At 38.6% G+C, this 11752-nt stretch overlaps 1 pseudogene; it reads left to right on the forward strand.

Moving 5' to 3' along the window:
- Positions 1-370: 370 nt before the first annotated feature.
- LOC100066029 (transcription initiation factor TFIID subunit 9-like) lies at positions 371-1364 on the forward strand (annotated as a pseudogene).
- The last annotated feature ends 10388 nt before the right edge of the window (positions 1365-11752 follow it).

The following is an 11752-nucleotide window of genomic DNA, read 5'->3' on the forward strand; positions in this document are numbered from 1 at the left end:
GGGGTTTGGGGAGATAAAAGCAGAAAAAAAAAAAGAAACAGATTATTCCTCGTTTAAGTCTGCTTAGAACGTATAGGAAGTTGAAAATTTTCTCTATTCAACTTATGAAAGTAGCACCATATCAGAACCCAATAAAGAGAGAAATGCCTTCGAAGAATACATAGTTCTCACCTTATATAAACTATTTGAGGAAAGGCTGAACATCCTCCTAACCGATCAGGGCACGTGGTGGGGTGGGGCTGGAGGGCGGGACAGGCACGGTACACTAGGGGTTGGAAAAACCATGCTACGCAAAGAACTTGTGTCAAGACCAGAACTGAAATATATTCAGGTGGATGATTTGGCTCAAAAAGTCTGATCGCCAGATGTTATGAAGTCTAGCTAGATGGCTTCTCCCAAGAGTGTGCTGAAAGAAGCACAGATCACAGCACAAATCCCCAAGGATGTGGAGATTACAGAATGTGAGGCAAGAGTTATAGATCAGATATTGGAGTTTACCTTCCATTTGTGGCCACAATTCTAGATGGTGCAAAAACTTATTCAAGCCATGCTAAGAAAACTACTGTTGATGCAGATGATGCGCAATTGGCCATCGGGTGTCGCCCTGACCAGTCTTTTACTTCTCTTCCCCAAGAGATTTTTTCTTGGATACGGCAAGGCGAAGAAAGCAAGCCCCTTTGCATTGTTCAAACCGTATTCACACTCGATACATAATGCCTGACTGCTCCAAGCTATAGACTTAAGTCTTTACAAAAAAGATTTTTATTCTGTGGGAAGAACAGCAGTTCCACAAGTAAGTGTTGGTTCAGTTATTAACAGACCACTGCCCCCTCTCTAGGCACACCAACCCCGCAAACCTTGTCTAGTTCAACTAAGGTAGGGACTCCAATGTCCCCCACAGGGCAAAGGTATACAATGCAGATGCTCACTTCACAGTTCCCAGCTGTAAAAGCCTCAATTCCTGCAACATCAGCTGTTTGGAATGTTCTAATTAATCCATCATAAATGGGGTCCAAAAACATTCTTTTATTTTTTTAATCTTTTTGAGGAAGTTTAGCCCTTAGCTAACTACTGCCAATCCTCCTCTTTTTGCTGAGGAAGACTGGCCCTGAGCTAACATCCATGCCCATCTCCCTGGCCCTGAGCTAACATCCATGCCCATCTTCCTCTACTTTTTACACATGGGACACCTACCACAGCGTGGCTTTTGCCAAGCGGTGCCATGTCCGTACCCAAGATCTGAACCAGCGAACCACGGGCTGCCGAGAAGCGGAACGTGTGAATGTAACCGCTGTGCCACCAGGCGGGCCCCCAAAAACATTCTCATTACACTAATGCTGTCATCACAAAATACTTGCCAATGAATCATCAAATGCATTACAAGAAAGTGTGAAGATGGTGATGATGACAACTATGATTATTTGTAACCTAGCCTCCATGCGTGTAACAAGTATACCTGGTCTTGAATCCATTGTACTGAAATTAAACATGCATGCTGGATGTTTTAAGTTGTTTTAGAAAACTTAAATAGTATTTAATGAGTAAATATAGTTACCATACATTTCACTTAAGATGTTGGATTTTCTTTAAGGGGATTAGTGATGGTTTTTCATCGGTCTTTAAGTGTAAAAAATAAACTTGTCATTCACCAAAAAAAAAAAAAAAAAAGGAAAGAAAGAAAGAAGAAAAGATGGAAAGCCACTCAACACATTTTACTGACCAGCATATCCTGACAGTAAAGCCAGAGAAGGACAGCAAGAAAAAAAATATGTACGTGATCCCACATATGAACAATGAAGCAAAAATCCTAAATAAAATGTTAACCAATTAAATCCGCAGTGTGTTAAAAGAATAATTCATCAAGTCCAAAGAGGATGTAGCCTAGCATTGCTAAGAAGGCTCAGCATTAGACTATATATCAATTTAACTTATTATAATAATAAATTAAAAGTTAAAATATGACTATTTTAATAAATTCAACACTCATCAATGATATAAAATAAAAAAATCTCCTAGAAAACTAGGAAAAGAACAGCCTTAATTAGAGACTGTTTGTTTTTAATAAAACAATGATAAAACCTATAGTAAATGCCAGACTTAATGGTGAAACATAAGACACAGTCCAGTTGAAGTTAGAAAAAAGACTAGAATGGCCTTTATCACCACCACTATTCAAAATGGAATCAGATGTTCTCTCTAAGGCAGAAGGAAAGCAATAAGAGGTATAATCATTAGAAAGGAAGAGGCAAACTGCGATTATTTGCAGATGACACTATCACTTACATAGAGAAACCTGAGAAAAATCAATTGACAAACTATTAGAATTAATAAGAAAATTCAGCAAGGTGACCACATACAAGATCAACGTACAGAAATCAATAGCTTTCCTATATACCAGCAATAGCCAATTAGAAAATGTAATAGAAAATAAGATTCCATTCCCAATAGCAACGAAGACTACTAACCACCTAAGAATATGCTTAAAAATAGAAATTATTTTGGGCCCTTAAGGATAGTTCAAAATTAGGAAATCCATCAACCTAATTAATCTCATTGATAAAATCTAATTGAAAACTATACGATTTTATTATATGGCAGCCGAGAAAACTCAAGAACCATTTCTAGTAAAAATGTTAAGTAAAACAAAAGACAGTGGACATTTCCTAACTGTGATAGACAGTTGGTTTGTTTTCTTTTTCTGAGAAACTAAGAGCAAATATCATATTAAACGGTAAATATTAAACGTACTGCCATTAAAGTCAGGAACAAGGCAGGGACTATCGCTCTCTCAAAATCATTTCATGTAAAAATGAAATAGAGGACTTGAAAATGGGAGAAACAGCTTCCTATAGCAGACCCTTTTCCAGAGTCTGCCAAAAATAGAGAGGAAGGCCTCCCTCAATAAACAAGACTGCTTTGATTTCATATTATACAATAGGATGGAAATTGAAATCTCACCCAGAGACAGAGACTGATCGTAAGGGGTCTTACTTTCTTTTTTCCTTATCAAAGCCATTGCCAAGCACTATCCAGACAGTACTCACACTGCTCTCATCCTCTGCTTGAAGGAAAGATTTTTTTAAGTATCTAAACAGTCCTGAGACCCAGAGCTGGTTTTGGCAATGGGGCAATGGGGGCTGATGACAGAAGGATGCCCGAAATGCAGCTATGCAACTGAGGGTACAAACAGCTATCATACCAGTGGAGATGGGGTCTGACACCTTTTGCCACTTTCCTCGTGCTCACAAATTGTAGGCACATTTGGATGTCCTATCACAGCTCTTACCTTGCTTTGGAAACTGAGGGCTACATTTATTCCTAATTTTTTTTTAAGAAAGGGAAAACCCCCACCAAGATGGGTTCTAAACAAAGTTGGAGGGTGGGGCTTTTAAGTGGGAGGTTTCCTGAAGTTAATGTTTGCTTCTCATCTCTGGTAAAGAGCACATATGCATTACTTTAGAATAAAAACACTTACTCCAGAGTAAGTTGGAGGTGAGATGGGGGTTTTTTGAATCTCCCCATAACCCCTCATGAAAACAGACAGAGTACTGCGTGTTGAGCCCCTTGAGAAGCATCCTCTGAAACAGCTACTCTGATCTCTCTTTAGGGAGTACTCTTGGTACCTGCACCTATAGAGGGAAAGGGAAAAAGCAGGTTTGGGCTTTTCTATTATTAAAACTGTTCTATTAGTTAAAAGGAGAAGTTGGACTGTGATAAAATCCCAACAAGGCCTCAGCTGACCCCTCGAGGTACCCTGAAGGTGGGATGACCCTTCAGAGTTGTCTCCAGACGGCGTGAGGCAACCAAACCCTTGTTTTCCCATGTCAACCTGTCATCAGATGTGATGACTTTGCTATCCTGTGAAGCGGAATGACCTTGGGTGAGGTGACTGTCTTCAATGAAGGCAATTTCAATTTCAGCTACTGGGAGAATCCAGCCTTCTAAGCAGCTGGGGGAACCCAGGTGACATAGTATAGCACCCGCTAAACAAAGTAACTAGGATAGAAAAGGAAAAAAATGCACAGACAGCATTTTTGACAATGTTTCAACAAAACGGGGGTGGGAAAATATTGCCCACAAACCCTAGAATATGACCTGGCGGGGTCAAACAACAACAAGACCTGGGTGGTATAAACAACAATGAAGGAGGAAGCGCAGAGAAGCCAAAGGATAAATCTAGAAGTCATCAACAAGCATTCGCCTCCGAAAGGGAGGCTACCACCCAGAGTGGAGGACTTGGCTGGCAGAACTGAGAACAGTCAAAACTGGGAGGAAGTTACCCAGGCTTTGATGCTTAGGTGGGCATAAAGAGGCTGCAGGAAGGTCTGAGGGAACTCAGGCAGGCTGGGTCCTCAAGGCTCCGGAAAGTATCCAATGAGAGGGCAGAATGCTCCACTCACTGAGAAAAAACTAGTGTGAACAGTGTACAAATTGATCAGGGCAAATATTCTGGAGATAAAGAAGAAAGAAGATTGGGGCCAGCCCGGTGGTGTAGCGGTTAAGTTCGAATGTTCCACTTCGGTGGCCCGGGTTGGCGCGTTGGGATCCCTAGTGCGGACATGGCACCACTTGGCAAGCCATGCTGTGGCAGGCGTCCCACATATAAAGTAGAGGAAGATGAGCACGGATGTTAGCTCAGGGCCAGTCTTCCTCAGCAAAATGAGGAGGATTGGCAGCAGATGTTAGCTCAGGGCTAATCTTCCTGAAAAAAAAAAGAAGAAAGAAGGCTTAGCTATTTGTTGGAGAAAGAACAAGAAGGGATAGATATCTGAGACTGCTGGTGAGGTGGTAACCCTGATCAAGTATACTTCTTAATGCTTCAGAGTGAAAATATAAAAGAGATCTTTAGAGCCATGAAACTAAGAAAGGCATCCTGGCCCACTCCCCACTCTAATATAAACCTTCTCCTAAAAGCACAAGGAAACCAATCTCACTTAAACATGAGCAACAGAAAGGGATTGTGGTTAAACTCCATGGAAATTGTAAGAAAAAAAGGATAAAAATAATAACATACCTGCAGAAAATGAGGCAACTGGAAAAATATGGCCACAAAGCAGAAGACTGTGACTTAATATTTTTAAATGACCAAAAGAAATTAAGAAAATAATAGACGCTCTGAGAGAGTAACACAAATCAAAATTTTAAAAGCTCAGACATAGAATGGGTAGGCAACAAGAAAACTTAAAAAGAAACTAATAGAGCTCAGAAAAGAATTAGAAATAATAGAAAGATGTTTCAGAGATAAAGACTAAGCAGAAGGAACCAGAATGACTAGACAGCACCGAAAATTACATAAATTGAAGATGGAAGGGAGAAAAAAGAAAGCAATCAAATGAAAATTAAGAAAGATATTTAAAAAAAACCCTTGAGAGAAAGTGATGTGGAAAGCAGGCAAACAAGATTCAGAGTACGTATAATGGGAGAGCCCAAAGGAGAAAGTCAAAGCGATGAAAGAGAACAAACACTAAGAACTGTAATCCTAGAAAACCCTCCACAATATAAGAAGGTACACATAGAACACGAGAAAGAGGGCACTATATGGCTGATAAAGTTAGCCCGGAAGGACCAACACTGAGACATAGTCTAATAAAAATATTGGATTTCAAAGAAAAGAAAAATAATCTGAGCATCCAGGCAAGAAGACTGAATTACTTATAAGTAAAAGAAAATCACATTTGCACCAGTGTTTTCAGATGAAGCATTTTCTGCCAGAAGAGAATAAAGTAACGTACTTAAAATACTCAAGAAAATGTAAGCCAAGCATTTTATATCCAGCTAAACTGACCGTAAAGTATAAAAACCATAGATAAGCTGTTATGAACGTGTGAGAACTCAGGAAATATTGCTCTATGAGATCATTCTTGAGAAATGTAGCAGAGAATAAACTTCAAACCACCAAGAAATAATTGGAGAAGCTTCATCATAAGGACTAGTGGTAAACATCGAATACATTTGATTGTAAAACTAAAAGGTAATACTGTAGTGAGGATAAGAGTGACATCATGATACATACTTTTATATGCTCTGACAATGTAGATAAACTCCAATATCAAAAATGGGGGAAAGAAACGGAGAATATATGGAAAATAGGATAGGCTCATCAATTGCCTTGTAGTTAAGAGGGAGTAATAATATATTACCTTAAATAGATGTCAGGGAGAAGGAGAAGATGAAGAAGTTATAATTAGTTAATTTTAATATTGTTCAAAGTAGGGAACCAACAGACTATTATCTGAAAAAAGAGGGAAAATGGTATTTTGCAAAGGTATTATTATAAAGATAACAATTAGAACAAAATGTAAAACTATATTCCAAGAGAAATTTTTTTTTTTTTAAGATTTTATTTTTTCCTTTTTCTCCCCAAAGCCCCCCGGGACATAGTTGTGTATTCTTCGTTGTGGGTTCTTCTAGTTGTGGCATGTGGGACGCTGCCTCAGCGTGGTCTGATGAGCAGTGCCATGTCCGCACCCAGGATTCGAACTAACGAAACACTGGGCCGCCTGCAGCGGAGCGCGCGAACTTAACCACTCAGCCACGGGGCCAGCCCCACCAAGAGAAATATTTTTTAAAAGAGCTGGAGAGTAAGAGAGAGAGAGAAAAAAACAGATGGCCATATAGTGAAATATTTTATAATTGAAAAAAACCATATTGGTTTTTATCAATGACATAAATGAAGCTAACTCACACATTAAATGAAAGCATTTTCAAATTGTCAAACAAAGCAGAGCGTGAGCCTATGGTACATATAAGACACACCTAAAGCAAAGAGATTAAGAAAATTGAAAAATAAAAGGATGGATCAATATATACCAGGCAAAATGTAAAATGCAAAGAAAGCAAGGGTGATGGTAGCATTCTGACCAAGAAGCATCAAAAAGAAAAAGGAGGACGTTTTATAAGGTTAGTAGCTAAATTAATGATGGAGATAGATATATATCTTCTCATAACACAGAAATCAACTTTCATAAAATACAAACTAGATGAGATGCAGACGAAATAGAAACACATTAACAAGAGAAAAGTTTAACACACGACTCTCATTTCAAGACAAATCAAGTGGACAAAAAACGAATAAGGATTTAGAAACCGAATCCAGTTCTACTGAAAATGTGATTCCAGACTGGTGCCAGTTCATGAACTGTGGTTACAGATGCCATGGGCTAAGAAGTCTGCTCCAGAATATAAATCACTGTACCACTTCCTTCACTGAGGCAATCTGGCTACCAAAAAAAAAAACAATCTGCTGAACTGTTACGTGCGTCGTAGACCGGCTAGTTTGAGTAGCACTGACCTAAACAACATAGTCAATATGGGAACTCTTACAAATATACATCAAACTCTGAATCCCAACATTAGACAATACAATTTCTTTTGAAATGCGCATGGAATGTTCATAAAAATTGTATCTTAGGCCATAAAGAAAAACTGCATTAAAATGCAAATAACACAAGCCATGTTCTCTGACTACAATGCTAGAAATTGATAATAATAACAAAGTTTCTTCCACTTTGAAATTTTTTTAAATGCACATACTTTTAAATGATTCCTGCAATAAAGAGAAAATTTAGAACTCTTGAAAATAATACTTCCAATAATGAAGACATCACTTAATGTGCTATCCAGTTCTGGATCCAGTTCACATCCGAATAAATGATCTACAGCAGAGACAATTATTAGAGAAAAATTCTTACTATTAAATACTTAGATCAATGAAAATGAAAGTAAATAAATGAAACATTGATGTCACAAAAGTAGAAAAAGATCAAAGAAAATCAAAGGAAAGCATAAGGAAGGAACTAATGAGTGAAAAATGAATGAATTAAAAAAACAGAAACAGAATAAAAGTAATATATAAATTAAAAGGCTTATTATTTGAAAACACTAACAATGAACATAAACTTTTAGATAACTTAATTTTTTAAAAAAGAGAGAAAGTACACACATACAAACTAAATGACAAGGGAGACATGGCGTCAAAATAGAGCCAACTAATTTGTACATTTTTTTGCAGATAAATGTGAAAATTTTGATGAAATAGAGAATTTTCAAAAAAAACATAATTTACCAAAATTGATCCCAGAGACGATATAAAGTCTAAACAGACAGAATTCTGCATAAGTATGAAGTTGTAAAACAGAAACCCAACAAAAAAAGCATCAGTGCCAAATGGCTTCCCAGGGCGTTTATACCGAATCTTTAAAGACAATCCTGAGGGCTGGTCCAGTGGTGTAGTGGTTAAGTTTGCATACTCTGCTTCAGTGGCCCAGAGTTCATAGGTTTGGATCCCGGGTGAGGACCAGGTGTGGCTTGTCCAGCCACACTGTGGCAGCATCCCACATGAAACAGAGGAAGGTCAGCACAGATGTTAGCTCAGCGACAACCTTCCTCAAGCGAAAAGAGGAAGATTGGCAACAGGTGTTAGCTCAGGGCTGATCTTCCTCTCACACAGACAAAATACTGTCTACCAATAAATACTCATTTAAAAAATGATAAAATAAAGACAATCTGAATGTTACTTACACACTTCTAGGGTATAGAAGATGAAGAAACATTTCTAATTTCTTTTTGTTAAAGTATAACATTGTTACTAAATGAACAAAAAGGATAAAATATTAGCTAACAGAACTGGATAGCACATTAAGTAAATACACATAACCAAGTGGAGTTTATTTCAGAAATACAAACATAATTTAACATATTAAAAACAAGACAACAAGCCCAAAATGGAGTCACTTATGCTAAGCCCCAGGTCACCAAACCAAGGCTTAATTACAGTTTCAGCTCTCCCAGAAATGAAACCTTAAACCAGGCAGTCAGGAATTGCCTATCAGCACTAGTTAGGCAATGTACTTGATAGACCCCTGCCTTCCCCTAAAGGAAAGTGGCCTTGCCACACCCAGTGCCCTTTTTGCTGGTATAAATTCCTTGCTCCAGCTCTCTTTTGCCTATAAGTCCTTCCAGCTCCTCAGAGCTCCTCTCTATCTGCTAGATTGGTTGCTGCCCGATTCAGGAATCACTGAATAAAGCCAATTTGTTTTTTAACAAATATTAGGAAATCTTTTAACATAATGTGTCAAACTCATACATCCAAGAAGAAAATCAACTGATAATCTCCATATATGCTGAAAAGGCATTTGACAGAATTCAAAGAGCATTTATGTTAAAGACTCAGTACAACAGAAATGGAGGGCTCTTTCCCTTACATATCTTTACCCCAAATTTACCCTCTTAATTAATGGGCAAACACTAGTGACTTTGCTGTTTGTGATATAACTAAACGTTTTTTTTGGTTTTTGTCCTAGGTTCCTGGCACAGAGCTTCAAAAGCCCTTGGAATTTCCTGAGTGATAGGAGTGTCTTGTTCATAATGAGCCCCTTGATACTTGAGTTTGTGTACTCAACACTTTATAAACTCAACACTTGAGTTTATGCTAATGAGGTGATTCGTGGGGGTGATTCATGGGGGGAGGGGTTTGGTAGTTTCAGGTTGGGAGCTGGGGCCAGAGGGTCCAACCACGTGATTAGAAGGTTTGAATTTTCAGCCCCATCTGCAACCCTCAGGAAACGGGAAAGGGACCGGAGACTGAGTTCAGTCACGAAGCCAGTGTTTTAATAACCCTAGGCTACAAGGCTAAGGGAGCTTCTGATGTTGGTGAACACCCCGATAGGCTGGGAGGGCTCAAATTCTGCAGGGAGAGGGCATGGAAACTCTGTGGCCCAACCCTTTCCCTGCAAGACCTTGCCCTATCCTTTACAAGATCCTTTAAAAGAAAATGGAAATTGTAAATATAGCACATTCCTGAGTTCTGTGCGTTGTTCTAGTGAATTGTCAACCTGAAGGGATTGTGGAAAGCCCCAAATTTGTAGCCAGCCAGACAGAAGTGTGGGTGGCCTGGGCACACCCAGGAAATTCAACTGGCATATGATGTGGGGACAGTCCTGTGGGACTGAGAACCTTGACCTGTGGGCTCTTGGCTAACTGTGGGTAGTCAGTGTCAGAATTGAATGGAATTGTAGGGCACAATTGGTGTTGGAAGTTACTGCAAAAATCAGAAAAAGGACAGGGACACCCACTATTTTAATACAAGAGAAAGCAATTAGAGGCATAAGAATTGAAGAAGAGATAAAATTACATCTCTGTGCAGATGATATATTTCTAGAAAACTTATAAAGAATGAGAAACCTTCTATGAACAGTAAAACATTTTGTAAAGTAGCACGATATAAAATTAACATACAGAAATAGAGTCTTAGTAACCACTTGGAAGAAACAGTAAGCACTTGGAAGAAACAATGGAAAATGGGATCTCAGACTCCATTTAGAACAGCAAAAGCAAAATAAAACAAAATGCAAGCACCAATTTAACGAGAATTGTGTAAAACTTACGTAAGGAAAACTAAAATATTCTTACAGGACAAAAAGCAGACTTGACTAAATAGAAAAGCGTACCATAGTATTGATCAGAACAATCAATACAGGCAAGATATCCATTCTCTCCAAGTTAAAATGTATAAACTTAATGTGATCTCAATAAAAATATCTTCAGATTTTTTTGTTTTTTCTGGACCCAGATAAATTGATTATAAAGTTATTTTGGAAAATAAATACAAGACTAGCCAAGAATCTCCTAAGACAGAAGAACAATGGGGGACTGGCCCTACCCGACATTAAAACATTGATAAAGCCCCTCTAATTAAAACGTTACAGCATTGGTGCCTAACCAGGGTATAAAATCCAAAGACAGACTCAAAGGCATATCGAAATTGTGTTTGATAAATAAATGGTGTTGGAACGACTGATAGCCATGTGGATAAAAATAAAATTGGATCCTGTGGCCGGCCTGGTGGCGCAGTGGTTAAGTGCGCACATTCCGCTTCGGCTGCCTGGGGTTTGCCGGTTCGGATCCCAGGTGCGGACATGGCACAACTAGAAGGACCCACAACGAAGAATATACAACTATGTACTGGGGGGCTTTGGGGAGAAATAAAATCTTAAAAAAAAAAAAAAGAAACTCAAATCCTAGTCTAACAATCTAGTAAAAAAATAGGAAAATTATAGAAAAATAAATGCAAATAGCTCTTAAATATAGGAAAAGATGTTCAACCTTGCTCATAATAAGAGAAATGCATATTAAAACTAAATGGATGGGCGGGCCCAGTGGCGCATCAGTTAAGTGCGCACGTTCTGCTTCAGCAGCCTGGGGTTCCCCAGTTCAGATCCTGGGTGCAGACATGGCACCACACAACAAGCCATGCTGTGGTAGGCATCCCACATATAAAGTAGAGGAAGATGGGCATGGATGTTAGCTCAGGGCCGGTCTTCCTCAGCAAAAAGAGAGGGATTGGCAGCAGATGTTAGCTCAGGGCTAATCTTCCTCAAAAAAAAAAAAAAAAAAAACTAAATGGAGATACCATTCTTAACTATCAGATTTGCAAAAATCCCAAACTTGACAACACACTGAGTTGATGAGACTTCAGAGAAATGGTACTTTCATGTATTGCTGATGGGGATGAAAAGCAGTATGACCATGGAGGGAAATTTACTGTATCTAGCAAAATTACGTATACGTTTACCCTTTGTCCAAGCAACTTCCCTTCCAGGTACATGTACCTAAGACAAAAACGACAAAAATCTGAAATGATGAATGCTCAAGGCTATTTATTGCAGCACATTTTGTAGTAATACAAGACTATGAACAGCCCATATGTCTTTCTATAGAGGACAGGTAAGGAAACAATGGTATGCACGTGCAC

This window comes from Equus caballus, chromosome 2 (genome assembly GCF_041296265.1).
Source record: "Equus caballus isolate H_3958 breed thoroughbred chromosome 2, TB-T2T, whole genome shotgun sequence".
Lineage (NCBI taxonomy): Eukaryota > Metazoa > Chordata > Mammalia > Perissodactyla > Equidae > Equus > Equus caballus.